This window comes from Lampris incognitus, unplaced genomic scaffold, assembly GCF_029633865.1.
Source record: "Lampris incognitus isolate fLamInc1 unplaced genomic scaffold, fLamInc1.hap2 scaffold_174, whole genome shotgun sequence".
In the NCBI taxonomy this organism is placed as follows: Eukaryota; Metazoa; Chordata; class Actinopteri; order Lampriformes; family Lampridae; genus Lampris; species Lampris incognitus.
Window position 1 is genome coordinate 41,589 of NW_026611134.1, and position 20,794 is coordinate 62,382.

Here is a 20,794-nt window from a genome sequence, read left to right on the forward strand (position 1 = left end):
TATCCAAAGGAGTTGAATCAAGTGCAACTGGACGTGGTATATATCTGTGAAGACGTTTCCCCTTTCATCCAAGAGGCTTCCTCAGTTCGTGCCTTTCTGACTAGACTAGGCTAGTCTGACAGGCTGGTGATGAGACTCAGAATTTATCCTCTAGGAGTCGTTGTCAGAGCTATTGATATGCGTGGCTCTTTTGTGTACCAATGTTATGGCCGCGCCCGTCGTTATCGGAGCTATTGATATGCATTTGTTTAGCAGCGACGGTCGTTGGGGGAGTAGGTAGATCACAAAGAGCCACGCATATCAATAGCTCTGATAACGACTCCTAGAGGATAAATTCTGAGTCTCATCCCCAGCCAGTCAGACTAGCCTAGTCTAGTCAGAAAGGGACGAACTGAGGAAGCCTCTTGGATGAAAGGGGAAACGTCTTCACAGATATATACCAAGTCCAGTTGCACTTGATTCAACTCCTTTGGATGACCATGACCTGGATGAATGAGAACATTCACAGACCTACATACCCTAATTGAACAACATATAAACCAAAATAAAACAAAAAATTATGCCCGTTTTATTGACTTCCAAAAAGCTTTTGATTCTATTTGGCATGCAGGACTGTTGTACAAAGTTATTTAAGAGTGGTGTAGAGGTAAAACATATGATATTATTAAATCAGTGTATTCTGGCAATATGTGCAAATTGGAAAAAAAAAGAAAAAAGAACAGAATTCTTTACCCAAGAACGAGGTGTCCATCAGGGCTGTAACCTCAGCCCTTCACTCTTCAATATCTACATCAAGGAATTGGCTACGATACTAACGAAGTCCTCTGTCCCCGGGGTAGGTCTCCACAATCAGGAGGTGAAATGCCTACTCTTTGCAGATGACCTGCTTCTGATGTCCCTCAAAGCAGATGGCTACAGTAGAGCCTGGATCTGTGTGAACATTACTGTCAGACCTGGGCCCTGACAGTAAATCCCAAAAAGACCAAAATAATGCTATTCCACAAAAGATCCTGATCTCAGGACGTTCTACCTATATTCTCCATTGGTAAAAAAAAACATGTAGAGTACTGCACACACTACACCTGTCTAGGATTAAAACTAAGTTAAACTGGACATTTTAATGAAGTAGTTCATGAGATGAGAGGGACAGCACGACGCGCTTTCTACACCATAAAAAAGTACAAATGAAAATACCAGTTAGAATTTGGTTGAAATTAATTGTTATTGAACCAATTGCACTCTATGGTAGTGAGGTGCGGGGTCCACTTACAAAACAAGACTTTACTCAATGGGAGAAACACCTCACTGAGACCTTGCGTGCAGAGTTCTGCAAGATCTTCCTACATGTACAGAGGAAAGCTACAAACAATGCATGCAGGGCAGAAGTAGGCCAACACCCACTAATACTAAACACACAAACAAGAGCAATGAACCTTTGGACACATGTAAAACTAAGTAACCCCCTCTTGTATCATCACCAAGAGCTGAATACTAATAGGAACCCCCTTACCCAACTGGTCCTGAGGCTGAGAGCACAAACCTGCTCTAGTCACACACTTCAGCGACACAACACACATCACCAATCAGACCCAACACATTACCAAACAGTTAAAACAAAACTACCTCACTCATTGGCAAACACAAACAAAAACACAGAGCAACATGCAGTGCTGTCTGGCTCTACATGGACAGTCCACCACAGCAGATGATGTGATCATGGAGACTGATCACCACCTAACAACAACCTGGACTGTGTGCAGACTGAGTGAGCACAGACATGCTATTGAAAAGGGGAGACACAGGAGGACTTGCTCCCTGCAGAGCAAAGGCTGTGCTGTTACTACAACCTCATCATCACTGCACCCTCAGTGAGCCTGAAACAGAGCTACACTTCCTCACCATATGTGAAAGATATAAGCATCTTAGAGGGGCACATTTTAAACTATTCCAACTAACAGCAAAAGTTTTTCTAAACCTACCAGTCCTACTAGGGGAAGACCCAGAGAGCTGTAAGCTAGCTAGCAGCAGTCTATGTTGCTGCTGCTGCCATAAAGCGAGGCACAGTGAGTGCAAATTAGCAGCAGTCTATGTTGCTGCTGCCATAAAGCAAGGCACAGTGAGTGTAAATTAGCAGCAGTCTATGTTGCTGCATGCCATAAAGTGAGGCACAGTGAGTGTAAATTAGCAGCAGCCTATGTTGCTGCTGCCATAAAGCGAGGGACAGTGAGTGACAGTCACCTGACACATGTTGTTGCTATTCTACTTGATGACAGTATGTTGGTTTTGTCTTGTACTATGTTTCTTTGCTATGCCGGGTTTATTTCTTTGCTGTGCCGTGCTACATTGCTGTAGTGTGTTTGTTTTCAATAATGTTTTTCAATTATTGTTGAGCTTTCTCAATATTTAAAGCCATGCTTTGGCAGTATGTAAAGTGTTACGTCATGCCCAAGCTAGAAAAAACAAAACCTCATGCATCATTATTCAATCAAAATACACGCGCGACCATAATGAATTAAAAATTGAGAACAAGTGGCCCATCTTCACATAGTGAACATAAAACATGTCGTAACCCCCACAGAGCCCAGAAAGAGTCCAGATTACTGGTCATGGTGTACAAAGCGTGCTGTATCGTCACACGAGCTGCTGCCAAACCCTTCATACTCTGCACCACATCGGTCCAGCCCTGACCTAGCATCTGACTCTTCCTGGTCTTCCATATTGCTAGCTTAGCAGTTCTGAACAGAAAATTGAGCAGGACCAGGAGCAGCTTTTTTCTTGCCGTGTATTTGGGCCCAAAAACCATCATGGGGATGGAGAAATTCTCGCCCAAAGCCCCCACCCATTTCTGCAGTACCCTAAATAAGCCCACTTAAAGCTCCAACGTTTCCATCTGTGTGCAGAAAGGACATTCCTCCCCCAGTGCTTTTATCCAGGTGAGTCCTGTGTCTGTTCATAGTTATTGCTCCATGTATAATCCTCCACTGGAGATCAGCCATCTGTTTATCAACAGGAGGCTTATACAGGACCCCCCACCTACCTTTAGGGGTACAGTCTGAAGCAAAAACGTCAGTCCACCTTGACTTCTTAACTTCAGCCAAAGTGAAGGTTGAGTACCTTCACACAGCTGGAGTAAAACTGCTTCTTCCCACAAGAGCTGAAACTACCCAGCACTGGTGTACTCAGGGAAAGAAGCAGTCCGCTCCCCCCTCGCCATGCCCAAAATGCAGGACTGATGATCAGGGAGGGAAAACGCATTCATTGTCATCATCACATTGGAGGGCCTGCAGGTTCTGCAGGTTCTTAAGGAGTTCCTGCTCAACAATTGTGGCGTCTAAATGATTCTGGTTGTCTTTGATAGCTAGCTCCGGTTTAGTCAACGTCTCATAACACATGATCCTGAACAACAGGAGTGAGGAGCTGAACGTAACCTTCAAACTGAGTGGATGAGTTTGACTACGTTTTTTTTGTAACATCCAACAACATCAGATGTTTTCATTGTGGAAGAGAGAGACATCTCATCAGAGCATGTCCAGAAAAAAACTGTACCACATCAGGACAGAGTGGTTCTGGCAAGGTGCCTGCTGGAGGAGGGGACGCGAGCAACAAGGTGTTTGTGTGTGAGTGGAGATAGGTGAGCAGAGCCTCACCAGCTGCAACCCAATCCATAATCAAGCCAAGCTGCTATAAAAGACCAGCACTTCCACCCTGCCAGATCGTAGCCTGAGATCCGTCAGTGTACTGCATCCAGCTCTTGCACACAAATCTGTTTTTTTTCTGTATTTATAAACCTGCCCATTGACTGATATTCTACTTGTGGAAGAAAGTGCCAGAGGCTGTTCTCCTTGGAGACCTGCTGTGGATATGGGTACGGTCTGGCGCGAGATTTACACCTTCTCCCCCGGGGTTTCAAAGGCTCGTTTCAATATTTGCTACCACCACCAAGATTTGCACCCACGGATCCGCGCCCTATAGTGGTCGCGGCCTAGCCCTCGAGGTTCCGGCTGCCAGCGACGACCGGGTATGGGCCCGACGCTCCAGCGCCATCCATTTTCAGGGCTAGTTGATTCGGCAGGTGAGTTGTTACACACTCCTTAGCGTATTCCGACTTCCATGGTCACGGTTGGTCAGGGAGAGGGTGGCCCAAGGTTTGTGTGGTTTGCCCTCTTGCAGCATTGTTTTTTGGCCACCGTCCTGCTGTCTATATCAACCAACACCTTTTCTGGGGTCTGGTGAGCGTCGGCATCGGGCGCCTTAACCCGGCGTTACGTTCATCCCGCAGCGCCAGTTCTGCTTACCAAAAGTGGCCCACTGGGCGCTCGCATTCCACGCCCGGCTCCAAGCCAGCGAGTCGGGCTTCTTACCCATTTAAAGTTTGAGAAAAGGTTGAGATCGTTTTGGCCCCAACACCTCTAATCATTGGCTTTACCAGATAAAACTACGGTTTCAGAGCGCCAGATATCCTGAGGGAAACTTCGGAGGTAACCAGCTATTAGACTGTTCGATTAGTCATTCGCCTCTATACCCAGGTCGGACGACCGAATTTCACGTCAAAGACCACTGCGGGCCTCCACCAGAGTTTCCTATGGCTTCACCCTATGTTACGGCTCGCCCACCTCGTGCCGTGGCCCATCAGCTCGTCAGGGCTGGGCTTGTAGAGCCGAAGGAACGGAGAACATCGTAGGTTCACACTTAAGCCGTGTAGGCAACTTCCTTTAATCAATGGTAAATCAGAGAGACAACAAAACCACAGCTCGACTGAGCGGAGGCGGCAAGAATCATCAGAAAACTGGCTGATGTTGATTGATATTAAATATAATCCGAGTGTATTTTGTATTACTCTGTATGTAACCAATGTATGTAACCAATGTATGTAACCAGAACAGAGGGTGAAGAAGACACATTCATGTAGACAAATATATTACAGGTCTCCCACAAGAATGTGGGTAGGGGAAGGGGTTGCCCTCCCCCGGGGCCTTGGGAGAGACACCGTGTCTGGTACGAGGAGGACCCCCTGCTAAGGTCAGTAGGTTAATCAAGACCAGAGGTGTCGTAACGGAGAAGCAGGGGGGTCTATATAACCCACCAGGACACACAAAGAAGTCAGACACACACACAACGGATTGGCAGAGTGTGTCTCCAGATCTGTACTCAATAAACTCATTTTAATCTCCTAAGACGTAGTGGCTGTTTTCTTCACATCAACAAACCCGGGGACGAGGACCACGAATGTTTAACCTCGACAAATTGGGGGCTCAGTCCGGGATGTGAAGAAGCGGTCCTAATTGAACAGTGTGGCTGCCCGCCGACACCTCCCGAGCTTGGGGTCGACCCACAATACGAATAAGGTAAGCAGAACCTGTTTTAACGAAATCTGCATATTGAACTGAATTACTAAATTGTACTAAGCTCGGGAAGGAGAAGGCGGCCAGTTTAACAAAAGAGGAGGGGTTGGAGTCCCCTACGGTAAGAGTAAAAAGGAGATAGAAGAGGTTAGAGTCCTCTGTCTAAGATCCTAGGTAGTGGCGCACCCACTCACTCTCTGACGAGGGGGTGAGGTTAAGGCTGGGAAAGACTCTCCTGGGGAATTGAGGACCCCCAAAGGAGGTACACGTCAAATAGAGTAAAGGGTTAGAGTCCCTAACAGATAGGTCAAATAGAGTCAAGGGTTAGAGTCCCTAAAAGATAGACAGGAGACGTAAAAGGTAGAAGGGAGAAAGAACAAAGGAGGTTAGAAGAAGCTATTATATTGGGAGAGAGAAAGGCGGAGGACGCCGTTCCGTTGGGAAGGTATTTGTGGAAGCAGGAAAAAATGTGTAAGGAAAAGGGAGTAAAGGCAGGGAAAAAGAGACAGACATGTGGGTTGATGTCACAGAGGGAAGTAGAGAGAGAGAGGAGTGTGTGGCGGGGGCTTTACTAACCTCCGCCGCTGAAGCAATGAGAGAAGCAGAGTTGTTGTCATCCCAAGGGAGAGAGGGGGTGGGCAGTGCCCCCTCCACAGACGCGGGCTAGGTCCCGATTGCAGTGTCCACTCGTGCAGTCGCATAGGGGTCAGGGGTGCCGATATAAACCATGGAATTTGGGTGACGTACAAGCCCTACTGGATAAGATGCCCCCGATAACTGAGGGAGGGGGCATATGGTTGAATGAATTGGATAAATTAACACAAGGAAAAACTTACTTGTACAGCAAAATCATTTGGACAAAATAAGACGTAATCAAAAGAACGAGTCTGGGACCGTCTTTTTCTTTCCTGTAAAAAGGTAGAGTTGTCGCAAAGTTAGGAAGAAATAAGTCAGAGAAAGAATAAGGACACAGGGAAAGATTTGTTGTTTTTCACAAACTGTGGGGTGGTTTCCTGGTTTACGAGACTTTTTTGCCTGTGTGGAAGTTTTAAACACATACCAGGCTCTGAAACCAGTGTGTTTGCTTGTCAAATGGGGAAGGCCTAGAAGAATATAAGGGATAAGAGATAAGATCAGGGACCTAGAACACTGTATAGCGCCTCCAGAGTAAAGGGGACACTCGGGGAGTGATACCTGAGTGAGATTTGAAGTGAATGTAGCCCGTGGAATTAGATACCACACAGGACACAATTACTTCCGGGGTTCTTGTAGCTTTAATTTTATTGTTTGAACCTTCGAATGCAGATCGTTTTACTGAGTGCATACATTCCTGTGTCTTTCGAGCAAACAGCTCATAAATGTTCACAGATGTGGCAAGTTTAACAGAAAAGATTTTAAAAAGGGAAATAATAAATACAAAATACGGTGCAAAATACGGCAGTGGACTATGTACGTTAAACAGGGTTTAACAAAGACATGTGGAACTTCCTGAAGATCGCGCAACTTCTCACTCTGTCAGTTACCTTTAAACAGAATTAAAATGCATATAAAACCTTTACATCCCAAATACAATGGCATGGTGTGGCTTTATTCACGCCAACATTACCTTGTCATGCCTGCAATGGCGAACAGCGGTCGACGGCTCGCGCCCAAAATCACCGAACATCAACTCCAGTAGCGTCTAAATCAAACCATCTTGTCAAATTACCGACATACAATATTGTTTGGAATAATGTTACAGGTATATTTCACAAGATATTTACCCTTACTTACTACGGAGTCAGAGCACCGTCACACCGCAATCTTCAGGCGCTCCACACAAGAAAAAAAGAAAGAATACCCAAGATGCACTTGGATAACTTGCGCGGAGTTACATAAAAGCCTGCCACTGCCACTTACTGGTCAAAAGATGCAATGACAACCAAAACTATAAAAATACACTCACAATCTGCCTCACAATTTAAATACATCAAATGACATTTTACATGGCTTGACAGTGTAACAATTACATATATTAACAGTTAAACTATAGTACATTTAAGTGGAAAATCATTTAACATATTTAACAGATTTACCACCCGGCTACATGAAGGTACAGCCGCCCCGTTTGGGTAGAAGCCTGCTGTATCGTTCTCGCTCAAGGTGATCAAAAAACTGGCGGTTGACATTGGGTGACCCGACGGGGCCCCAACCTCTTCCGTGGTGCGGTATGTAAATGATCAGGAGGTGTTGAAATGCACCTGGCAAGAAAGTCCAGACCTAGAGTCCACTTGGTTGGCGCGTCAGTGTATGTGAACGAAGTGTGTCTTGAAAATGTGTTAAGGTTTGTAGAACGAACCCAATAGCGACAACACAAGACAAAGTAAAGCACCAACCTGGCAGGACTCGTAGAGGAGAGCCGGCCGGGCCTGGACAGAAGGGGGAGGCGCTTCAGGCGGAACTTGAGAATAGCTTCTTAAAAATGGGAAAACGTAAACTGCCCCCTTAATCCGAAAAGGAAAAAACGTAACTGCTCCTTTAAAGTCCGAAAGGGAAAAAAACGTAAACTGCTCCTTTAAAGTCCGAAAGGGAAAAAACGTAAACTGCTCCTTTAAAGTCCGAAAGGGAAAAAAACACAAACTGCTCCTTATAGGTAGAAGTCCAACCGAGTAATAAGATCCACAGTGAGAGAGGAGAAATTAGAATATCAAAAACTTGATCTCAACTAGAAAATCACGATGGGAAAATCCAATGGGGAAAACACAAAGAGAGTTCTTCTCCGAACAAGCTCTCAAGGAGAACTGACACAAGGGAATAATCAAACAAGCAAAAACACGGAGAATACTACAATCTGTACTCCACCGGGAGACACAGAAATGTCACAAAACTCGAGACGAAGAATTTACTCACGGGACTGTTCAGGGCGAACTCGCGACGAGTTCTGGAAAGCAAACAAACTTATACTAGAGTGGTTAACGAGTAGGTAGGCTGCAGGTGTTTCAGACGCGCCCTTCCCCCGCTCTCATTGCTGGTTGCCAGGTTGGTCAACAGACCGAGCCCTAACAGTACCCCCCCCTCTACGGGAGCCACCAGGCGACCTGCCAGGCTTGTCAGGGTGACGGCGATAGAACTCAGCGAGCAGACCAGGGTCCATGATGAGCTGGCGGGATACCCAGCTTCGTTCCTCCACCCCATAGCCCTCCCAGTCAACCAAATACTGGAACCCCCGTCCCCTGCGTCGGACGTCCATCAGCCGACGGACCTTCCACTGTGGATGCCCATCCACAATCTCAGGGGGAGGCGGAGCTGGGGCCGGAGGCAGAAGGGGGCTCTCGGAGACAGGCTTTACTCGGGACACATGAAAAACCGGATGGATCTTCATGGAGGCCGGGAGCTTAAGACGCACAACTGCAGGACTGGGTACTTCCTGGATCTCGAAGGGTCCAACGAACTGGGGATTCAGCTTCTTGGCAGAGGACTGAAGGGGGAGATCCTTGGTGGACAGCCAGACTCTCTGTCCGGGTTGGTAAGCTGGTGCTGTGGATCGGCGACGGTTAGCTCCTCGTCTGGCACGTTCCGTAGCACGGAGCAGCGCAGCCCTGGTGATCTCCCAGACACGACGACAGCGGTCCAGATGAGTCTGCACGGAGGGAACCTCCACTTCGGACTCCTGTGCAGAGAAGACGGGCGGCTGGTAACCCAGGGATGCCTCAAAGGGCGAGAGGCCGGTGGCGGAGCTGACCAAGGAGTTGACCGCATACTCGACCCAGGGGAGAAACTGACTCCAGGAGGTTGGCTTCTTGGCAGCGACGCAACGGAGAGCAGATTCCACACTCTGGTTCATCCTCTCAGTCTGTCCGTTAGTCTGCGGATGATATCCCGACGAAAGGCTGACCGAGGCGCCCAACCCCTTGCAGAAAGCACGCCACACACGGGAAACAAACTGGGGCCCTCTGTCTGACACAATGTCCTTGGGAAGTCCATGCAAACGGAAGACGTGGCTCATCAGGAGGTCAGCGGTTTCTGAAGCAGAAGGAAGCTTAGGCAAAGCCACCAGGTGAACACCCTTGCTGAAGCGATCCACCACCGTCAGGATCACTGTGTTGCCCTGAGACGGAGGAAGTCCAGAGACAAAATCCAACGCCACATGGGACCAGGGCCGACTGGGAATAGGAAGGGGCTGCAGCAGACCAGCCGGTGCCTGGTGAGAGGCCTTGCTGCGGGCACAGATGGTGCAGGCCATGACGAACTCCTTGACGTCCCTCCTCATAGTGGGCCACCAGAACCGTCGAGCTATGAAAGTGAAAGTGCGGTGGACTCCAGGGTGGCAAGCGAGCTGACTGGTGTGGCCCCATTTGAGGACCCGAGACCTCACTGAGTCCGGAACAAACAGTCGGCGAGGCGGCACGTTGCTCGGGGCTGGACTGGAGCGCAAGGCGCGCTTGACCACCGTTTCAAGGCCCCAGGTCACCACGCCAACGACCTTGGTCTCAGGGAGGACGGGACTTGGCTCCACCGTTACAGGTTCCTTAAGGTGTTGACGAGACAGAGCATCTGCCTTGGTGTTGCGGGAGCCAGGACGATAAGTCAGTGTGAAGTCGAACCGACTGAGGAAACTGGCCCACCGTGCCTGCCGACCATTGAGACGTTTGGTTGCCCGGATGAACGTCAGGTTCTTATGATCAGTCCAGATGGTAAATGGATGCTCTGCCCCCTCCAGCCAATGGCGCCATTCCTCAAGTGCAGCCACTACAGCGAGAAGCTCCCGATTACCAACATCGTAGTTCTCCTCGGCGGGAAGGAACCGGCGGGAGAAGAACGCGCAAGGATGAACCTTCTGGTCGGCCTCTGATCGTTGGGAGAGCACAGCCCCCAATCCGGTGTCCGAAGCGTCCACCTCAACTATGAACTGCCTCTTGGGATCGGGATGGAGTAGGACGGGGGCACTGGTGAACCTCTCCTTGAGCGACAGAAATGCAGAGCGAGCAGCTGGGGACCAGACGAACGGCTGAGAGGGGGAGGTTAGACGGGTGAGGGGTTCTGCTACAGAGCTGTAGTTTCGGACGAACCTCCTGTAAAAGTTCGCGAACCCGAGGAAGCTCTGCAGTTCCTTACGTGACTTAGGATCCGGCCATTCCACCACCGCTTTGATCTTGCGAGGATCAGCTCGAGTCTTGCCTCCCTCCACGATAAAACCTAAGTAGTCCACTGACTCAGAATGGAACAGGCATTTCTCAGCCTTGACGAACAGCCGGTTACGAAGGAGGCGTTCGAGAACCTGCCGCACGTGCTGGACATGCTCCTCGAGGGACCTGGAGAAGATGAGGATGTCATCAAGGTAGACGACAACGAATTGGTCGAGCATGTCGCGAAGGATGTCATTCATGAGTGCCTGGAACACCGCCGGGGCGTTGGTGAGGCCGAACGGCATTACCAGGTACTCATAATGACCACGGGGAGTCTTAAAGGCTGTCTTCCACTCGTCCCCTTTCCGGATCCGAACGAGATGGTAGGCGTTCCGGAGATCCAGCTTAGTGAAGACAGTCGCCTGGGTCAGGGGTTCGAGGGTGGAGCTCATCAGAGGCAGGGGGTATTTATTCTTGATGGTGATGTCGTTGAGTTGGCGATAATCAATGCAGGGTCGGAGACCACCATCCTTCTTCTTAACGAAAAAGAAACCAGCTGCCACCTGGGAGGATGAGGGTCGGATGAGCCCTGCCGCCAACGATTCTGAAATGTAATCGTCCATAGCAGCCTTCTCGGGAATGGAAAGGCTGTAAAGACGACTGCTAGGGAGAGAGGCCCCAGGACGGAGGTTGATAGCACAATCATATGGCCGATGCGGAGGGAGAGACTGAGCCCGCGTCTTGCTGAAGACCTCCCCGAGATCATGATACTCGGGAGGAACAGAGGAAAGATCGGGAGGAGGGGCAATCGGAACAGTCTGGACTGCTGGACCAGGTGCGGCCTGAAGACACCGGGCGTGACAGGAGGAGCTCCACTCCAAAATGTTACCAGACGACCAAGCAATGTGTGGCTCATGCTGAGCCAACCAGGGACGCCCCAAGATCACAGGAACTAAGGGAGACTGGATGACGAAGAACTGAAGGCTCTCCACATGGTTTCCAGCAATAGTGAGAGACACGGGACAGGACTGTCGGGTAACACTGGCCAGGCGGCGCTCATCCAGAGCAAAGGCCTCTATTGGCCTCTCCAATTCCTCACATGGAATGTTAGCTTGAGCAGCAAACGTAGAGTCCAAGAAACACCCATCAGCTCCCGAATCGATGAGTGCGCCTACAGTGAGCCGCTGGTCTGCCCAAGCCAGGGTAACGCTCACAAGATGGTTAGCCGGAGCAGGATGGCGGGAACAGGAAAGACGGCTCACTAGGATCTCCCGGGGTCCCAGTGAGCCTAATCTTTTGGCCGCGTAGGACACTCGCTGATCCGGTGTCCCTTAAGACCGCAGTAAAGACAGAGACCTGCCTTGAACCGGGCCTCACGTTCAGCGGGAGTCAGTCGTGTACGCCCAAGCTGCATAGGTTCCTCCTCTGTCACTGTCTGGGAGGAGGAGAGGCTTGCCACAGGGGAAGTGGAGTGCGACGAAGAAGAGCCCCCTTCGGAAGCTCTGGATGGCTGAGAGGTAGAAACGGTTCCCCGTAGACCTCGCTCGCGCCTTCTCTCGCGGAGACGTCCATCGATGCGGATGGCAAGGCTGATAAGGTCGTCGAGAGAGGTAGGATCCTCCCGGGTGGCTAGCTGATCCTTGACGGCATCGCTGAGGCCCCTACGGAAGGTTACCCGAAGTGACTGGTCGTTCCAGCCACTCTCAGCCGCAGCCAGCCTGAACTCGACTGAGTAGTCAGTGACACTGCCACTGCCCTGCTGGATCCTGCTCAATCGGACACCCGGATCCTGACCGTACACTGGATGATGGAATACCTTCCGAAGCTCAGCCACAAAGTCATCGTAGGAAGAGCAGAAACTGGCCCCCATGGACCAGGAAGCAGTGGCCCACTGAGCAGCGCGGCCAGTCAGCAGGTTAGTCACGTAAGCAACTCTTGCAGCATCTGTGGTGAACCCCCTGGAACGGTGGGCGAAGACAAGCTCACACTGCATGATGAACGTGGCACAGGTCTCAAAGTTGCCATCAAAAGGCTTGGGATTGGAGATACTGGGCTCCCGGAAATCCGAAACATAAACGGTAGGATTGTCTAAGGCAACGGCTGCGGGCACTGCTGGAGGAGGGGCGGCCGGAACTGGTGGGACAGCTGGCTGGATGGTGATAGCCGCTGTGAGAGTTTGCAACTGCTTAAGAACCTCCTCTTGTTGGCTCGCGAGCGCCGCTTGCTGGGCCGAAAGAGAATCCACCGAAGCCTGGAGGGGTTGCACCTGAGCCCGGAGGCCCTGCATGGCAACAGCGGCCTCTTGTAGTTGCTGGCCGTGGGAGGCTGTAAGCTGAATCTGCTTATAGAGAGCAGCCTGGACAGGATTGGCGTCTGGGTTGTCTGGGTTCATAGTGAAGGCGAGTTCGTACTGTTAAGGTTTGTAGAACGAACCCAATAGCGACAACACAAGACAAAGTAAAGCACCAACCTGGCAGGACTCGTAGAGGAGAGCCGGCCGGGCCTGGACAGAAGGGGGAGGCGCTTCAGGCGGAACTTGAGAATAGCTTCTTAAAAATGGGAAAACGTAAACTGCCCCCTTAATCCGAAAAGGAAAAAACGTAACTGCTCCTTTAAAGTCCGAAAGGGAAAAAAACGTAAACTGCTCCTTTAAAGTCCGAAAGGGAAAAAACGTAAACTGCTCCTTTAAAGTCCGAAAGGGAAAAAAACACAAACTGCTCCTTATAGGTAGAAGTCCAACCGAGTAATAAGATCCACAGTGAGAGAGGAGAAATTAGAATATCAAAAACTTGATCTCAACTAGAAAATCACGATGGGAAAATCCAATGGGGAAAACACAAAGAGAGTTCTTCTCCGAACAAGCTCTCAAGGAGAACTGACACAAGGGAATAATCAAACAAGCAAAAACACGGAGAATACTACAATCTGTACTCCACCGGGAGACACAGAAATGTCACAAAACTCGAGACGAAGAATTTACTCACGGGACTGTTCAGGGCGAACTCGCGACGAGTTCTGGAAAGCAAACAAACTTATACTAGAGTGGTTAACGAGTAGGTAGGCTGCAGGTGTTTCAGACGCGCCCTTCCCCCGCTCTCATTGCTGGTTGCCAGGTTGGTCAACAGACCGAGCCCTAACAAAATGTCTGATAAAATTGAAGCAGTGACAGATGGCTGGCAAAAACTACCCCATTACACATTAGGCAGGGTCCTGCACAAAGCCCTAATGTTAAGAGCATACAGGACTCTGCCCGAAGAAAGAAAGAAATTGGCAAAGAAAAATTAATTGGCCCTCTGGTTTTTCGAAATGTTACAGACTATGCCGAAAACGCCGAAACCAACTCAGCCAGAAACAAAGCAGAAAAGCAGAAAAGAGCAAGATAAAGCAACCACAGTTAGAGGAAGTTAGTGACATATGGGACCAGGAGACCATAAAATATTTTCAAGGGAAGGCAGGGATACACGAGCAAGCAGTGTGGGTACAGCGCGGAGCAGCGGCATGTGGGGGGTTGTGGAGGGGACCCGATGGCCGAATAGTCCTGCCACCAGGGATTAGAAGTAAGGCCCTTCAGGAGGCCCACGGAATAGGGCATGTAGGGGCTGTTCAGATGAATCGAAATCTTTGCCATTGGTGGCATCCTTTTTTGACCGACATGACTAAATACCACGTCAAGAGTTGCCCCATTTGCACTCAGTATAATCCTCGCCCCACCATAAAACCTGAAATGGGGGGATTTCCCCTGATCTCTTGTCCAGGACAAGAGGTGGTATTGGATTATATGGATATAGGGGAAGCCAAGAGGGTGAAAGGACACCAGTATTTGTTGGTGTGTGTGGATCAATTGACAGGGTGGCCGGAGGCATGGCCGGCAAAAAAGGAAGATAGCGCCACTGTTATAAAATGCTTGATTAACCACTACATACCTCGACATGGATTTTCCACCAAAATCCGCTCTGACAACGGATCTCATTTCAAGGGGGCCGACCTCAGAAAGGTCGAGAGCCTATTAGGACTGAAACACGCCTTTTGGGACCGTATACCATCCACAGTCCCAGGGCAAGGTAGAAAGAATGAATCAAAACCTCAAACAAAAACTGGCTAAAATTTGTGCTCAAACTAAAATGAATTGGGTTGAGGCCCTTCCCTTGGCACTAATGACGATTAGGTCATCAATCAATCAGGGGACCGGGTTCACCCCATATGATTTAATGACGGGGCGACAGTTTACGGGGCCAGGGGCGGCCTCGATGGAGGGACTAGAGTCAATGAGGGGGAACTAAAAGCACATGTTTTAAAGAATTACAGACTTTGGTTTCAGATTTCTCCCGACAGGTTGGCGAAAGACGCACGCCGGCACCGGAATCCACCCTCCCCCAGGCGCGGTGGATCCTGTTGTGAGCCATTACGCGGAAGTGGGCGGAGCCCCGGTGGACCGGACCCTACGAGGCGGTAGAGAGGACGTCTCACGCAGTCCGGCTGAAAGGGAAAGGAGACGTCTGGTACCACTGGAGCCAGTGTGCTGTCGCGGAGGAGCCCGGACGGACCCTAGACGCTATACAAGAGGGCCACCAGGAGGCAACGTCCCCCCAAGAAGAGAGACCAGATTCCAGCGAAACACCAAACCACACTGTTAGCTTGGAACAGGGTGAAAGTGCTGGTGACCTCTCCCCTAGGTCATAGAGGAACCCGGCCGGACGATCACATACCCGGCTAGAAGAGGCTGATTCGGGAGGAACGGCCCAGCAGATCGGCGACCCAGCAGCCTGCGCCATGACGGTCAAAAGAATTCACCATCATGTAGAAACTAGATTTGCGGTTGGGGCTCTGGCCGTGGTGATGTGGCTGACCGTGTGCGTCTGGGCTTTTGATTTAACCCAGAGCCGGGCAAAGAGGGACAAGGTAAAAAGGGGGTGTTTGCTCTATGTTTGGGGACCAGTGTTGTACTTTCATTCCCCCCGGGGGGACGACAGGCCGTCCGCGGCTGCTCCGGGTAACAGGGGCCGGAGTGTCTCTGGGAGGCATTGACGCGGGCCTGTGGAGGTCGGCCTGAGGAGAAGCAGAGGAGGCAGCGCGGGCCTCCACGGGGGGAGGAGGCGGAGCCGGGGGACGACCGCGACGAGGAGGTTGGGCTAACTCCAACGGCTGCGTCAAGTCCAGGTGTGCGGGTTTAACTCGGTCCACTGAAACATGCACGGCCGTGCCCCCAAAATGCACCACCAGGTGCTTAGTTCCCCGTTCCAGGACGCGGAAGGGGCCGTCATAAGGGGGTTGCAGAGGGGGGCGGTGTGCGTCGTGACGGATGAACACGTAGTCCGCTGACTGCAGACCTGGGGGCACCTGGGACACCGGAGCGCCGTGTAGGGCGGTAGGGACGCGTGTGAAAGCTCTGACCCCGTCCAGCAAGGAGGCTCGTTGGTCCACAGCTGACCAGGGACGCGTTGCGTTGGGCATGAAATGGCCTGGGACTCGCAGCGGCGTGCCGTACACCAGCTCCGCAGAGGAGGCCTGTAGGTCTTCCTTCGGGGCGGTCCGCAGGCCCAGCATGACCCATGGGAGCTTGTCGACCCAGTTGCAATCCTTGAGAGTAGCCCGAAGCGCAGCCTTCATGGACCGGTGGAAGCGCTCACATAGGCCGTTCGCCTGAGGGTGGTAGGCGGTAGTGCGGTGAAGCTTGACGCCCAGCGCCTCACCCACAGCACTCCATAGCTCTGAGGTAAACTGCGGCCCGCCCGCGGTCATATGAAAGGTGGGAAGGCGTACCGAAACGTGAGACCCACGACCCAATAAAAGCCCGGGCCACATCAGCAGACGTCGTGGATGCCAGGGGAACAGCTTCAGGCCAGCGCGTAGTCCTGTCCACCACAGTGAAGAGGTAGGTGAACCCATGGGAGGGGGGTAGGGGACCAACCAGGTCGACGTGGACATGGTGAAATCGTCTCTCCGGCACTGCGAAGCGTTCAAGCGGCGCCTTAATGTGGCGGTGTATGTTAGCCCGCCGACAGGCAACACACGAGTCGGCCCACGCTTTCACGTCTCTCTTAAGTCCCTCCCACACAAACTTAGCAGAGGTCAGGCGCACGGATGGCTTACCGCCTGGATGAGAGAGGCCGTGCACAGCTTCAAACACGGGGCGTCTCCAGCTGTCCCGGACGATGGGCCTGGGCTGTCCTGTGGAGACGTCACACAGGAGGGTGACACCCGTGTCGCTGAAAGGAACGTCCTGCAGGCAGAGCCCCGTGTCGGAGGTCCGGAGACGGAGGATGCTCGGGTCCGTGGCCTGGTCAGCGGCCATCTGTGCATAGTCCAGGCCTAGGTGGACCGCTCCAATCACTGCCCTAGAGAGGCAGTCAGCTACCTGGTTAGACTTACCAGCGACGTGCTGGATGTCGGTAGTGAATTCCGAAATGTAGGAGAGTTGTCGCTGCTGGCGAGCGGACCATGGCTCGGCCGTCTTGGACATGGCAAACGTGAGAGGCTTGTGGTCCACGTACGCAGTAAACTCGCGGCCCTCTAGCAGGAACGGGAAATGCCGGACGGCGAGCCAGAGACCGAGGAGTTCCCTGTCAAAAGTACTATACTTGCGCTCTCGGGGTGTAAGCTGGCGACTGAAAAAGGCCAAAGGCTGCCAAGCCCCCCCCCCCCACCTACTGCTCGTGAACCGCACCAACAGCATAGTCCGATGCTGTAGGTGAAGGATGCGCTAGCAGGGTAGCCTGGGAGAGCGCAGCTTTAGTCTCGGTGAACGCACTGTCCCGCTCTGCTGTCCAGTCGACCGCGTGGTTGGGGACTTGCCTTTCAGCGCCTCGTACAGTGGCCGGATGATAAAGGCGGCTCGGGGAATGAAGCGGTGGTAGAATGTCACCATCCCGATGAACTCCCTGAGCGCACGAGCTGTTTGGGGGCGCGGAAAGGCCGCCACCGCTTCCACCTTTGAGGGCAGGGGGACCGCCCCGTCCCCTGTGATGCGGTGCCCGAGGAAATCAATGGCCGTCAGCCCGAACCGGCACTTCGCCGGGTTGACGATCAGCCCATGCTGGCTGAGGCGTGTGAAGAGGGCGTGAAGATGGGACATGTGTTCTTCCTCGGAGGCGCTGGCGATGAGTATGTCGTCCAAATAGACGAAGAGCAAAGGAAGGCCACGGAGCACTGAATCCATCAGCCGCTGAAAGGACTGGGCCGCGTTTTTGAGTCCGAATGGCATTCGTAGGAATTCAAATAGGCCGAATGGGGTAGTCACCGCTGTCTTGGGGATGTCAGGGTCAGGGAACTCAGCGAGGAGGCGGTTGAACTTGTCTGCCACTGAGAGAGAGTTGGCTAGACCTGCATAGGCCGCTTCCCCCCGCGTACACGCGAAGGAGGAGAAGGTTAAGGCGTCGACCAGACGGCTGTTCTGAATGGGGAGGAGGGGAAGCGTTACATTGGCCATGACGAACTCCCACGTGAAACGTTGTCTACCAAAACACAGTTCTACAGACCGCACGCCGTAGGTGTGGATAGGGCTGCCGTCAGCCGTCGCCAACCGGGGGCCCCGCTCCCCGCCCATGATGTCGACGTCAGTAGCAGGGAGCACGCTTCTCTGTGCGCTCGTGTCACAGAGAAATCGCCGACCGGAGATGGTGTCGAGGATGAAGAGTAGCCTGCTCGTATCGCAACACTCATGGCCACTACCGAGTGTTGGCCCTCTCGTTTCCCGTCGGCCTGTAGTTGCAGGGGGAACGGCACCGTTTAGCTTTCGCACCACGTCGAGCGTGGTACATAGAGTCCAGAGGGCTTGTAGCGGTCTGACGCTGTGGCGCCACCGTCATGCCACGCCCGCGATGTCGGCGGGGGGCCAGAGAAGGTAGGAGCCAGCACCCCGGCATGGGAGGAACGTTGTGTAGCGACGAAGAATCGGTCAGCCTCCTTTGCCAGCTCACGGGGATCAGTGATGGTGGAGTTAGCCAGCGCAGTCTGGACGTGGGGCGGCATGTTGCGCATAAACAGGAAACATGGCTTTTCTTGACCCAGTAGGTTTAACATCCTGCTCATGAGCTCCGATGGTTTGCCATCTCCCAAGCCATGAATTGCGAAGAGGCGACGTGCTCTCTCCGTTGTTGACAGTTCAAAAGTTTCAAGGAGGAGATGTTTAAGTGCCGCGTATTTACCATCGGCCGGTGGGTTGGTTATGAAAGCGCTTATCCTGAAAGCCGTAGCGCACCCCAGCCTGCGCGAACCATGTAGCCGCGCAAGACTCCCAAAACTCGGGTAGCTTAATTGCAACGGCGTTCGTAGCCATAATGTGTGTGGTTTCAGAAAACTTATCCGAAAACCGACGTCGGGGTCACTAGTGTAGAGCCGAAGGAACGGAGAAGACCGTAGGTTCACACTTTAGCCGTGTAGGCAACTTTCTTTAATCCACGGTAAATCAGAGAGACAACAAAACCACAGCTCGACTGAGCGGAGGTGGCAAGAATAATCAGAAAACTGGCTGGGCAACCATGACTTAACCCTTAGTTCCTGGGTTGAATTCTGTCCCCAATACGTGTCCACCACAGCCTTTAAGATGAGTGCTTCACAACCTGTACTGGATGGCGGGTTGGTTTTCTGTCTCAATGCCATGTGGACACTGCTTGGCATCATGTCCATAGATGTTATGTCCATTATAATTCTGTTATCCTCTTTCAATGTTGTATTGTGTAAACTGCGTGAACACAACATCCATTGCACGCTGTCCGTCTTGGGAGAGAGATCCCTCCTCTGTTGCTCTCCCTGAGGTTTCTTCCTACTTTTTCTCCCCGTTAAAGGGGTTTTTAGGGAGTTTTTCCTCATCCGATGAGAGGGTCTAAGGACAGGATGTTGTGTTGCTGTTAAGCCCACTGAGGCAAATTTGTGATGTTGGGCTGTACAAATAAATTTGATTTGATTCTTTACAGTACATCTCCCCATGAGGGGGGTGTACTGTAAAAAAAAGTGCAGAGTTGGGGGTACCAGGGGCGCGCGAAGCCTTGGCTCGTCTCCCTAGGAATGTTGCCGCTGGAGAGCAGTGGCGGTGACGGCAGCCATATCATCTGCTGCTGTTCTCTCTCTCGCACACGTAAAGAACTCAGGTTTGGGTCAAAACAAATCGAATTTCAAAGAGAATAAAACTTAAAAATAAATTACTTGGTCTTTTTTAGTTGTATTTATTTTTTTTTTGGGGGGGGTAATATATTCTTTTGTTTACGGTTCCGTCTGTTTAACCCAGCCACTGGCAGTACAGTAAGTAAACCTTTGCTCTCCCGGAGCCCGTTACCAGTTCGTGCCGTAACATCCTCGTTGAAGTGGATTTGCTATTGTGGCGAATTCTACTAGAGTGTTTCTACTGCGCACTGAGGTGAGAGGCGGCCGACCAGGGAGCCGTAGCATCCGGAAGAAACTCCCCCGGAACCCGCAGGGGCTGGCCATACACCAGCTCAGCGGAGGAGGTCTGGAGGGCGCAGAGCGGCTTTCATGTCCCGATGGAACCGCTCACAAAGTCCGTTGCTCTGCGGGTTGTGCGCCGTAGTGCGGTGGATCTTCACCCCCAGGTGCTCAGCGACCGCCGTCCAGAGCTCCGAGGTAAACTGGGAGCCCCGGTCGCTCGTGATATGCCGAAAAGGGCCACCCAGCTGCCGTCGTGGAGGACAAGGGAATAGCCTCTGGCCCTGTCCACAATAGTGAGGAGGAACGTATAACCACGGGAGGGGGGCAGGGGACCCACCAGGTCAACATTGACGTGGTCAAACCGCCTCTCTGGAACCACAAACGGCGCCAAAGGGGCCTTGGTATGGCGGTGCACCTTGGCGCGTTGGCACGCCACACACAAGCCGGCCCAGGCTCTAACATCCTTACGGAGCCCAGGCCAAACGAACTTGACGCTCACCAGCTCGGTCGAGGCCTTCACTCCCGGGTGGGAAAGGCCGTGGACGGTGTCGAAAACTCGGCGCCGCCAGGAAGCAGGCACCAGGGGGCGCAGTTGACCGGTGGGGATGTCACAGAGGAGGGTGGTGTTGGCCGCGTCGAACGTCACGTCCTCCAGCCGTAGCGCCGTAGGGGTCGACCGGTAGTCTTGAACGGTCGCGTCCTTGGGTTGGTCCGCTGCCATAGCGGCGTAGTCGAGTCCCAAGTGAACGGCGTTAACAACTGCCCGTGAAAGGCAGTCGGCGACGAAGTTATCCTTGCCCGACACGTGTTGTATGTCCGTGGTAAACTCGGAAACCGCCGCGAGATGGCGCTGCTGACGCCCAGACCACGGTTCTGAGGTTTTGGCCATACAGAACGTCAGCGGTTTGTGGTCCACGAAAGCGGTGAACTGTCGGCCCTCCAATAGGAACACGGCCCCCACGGCGT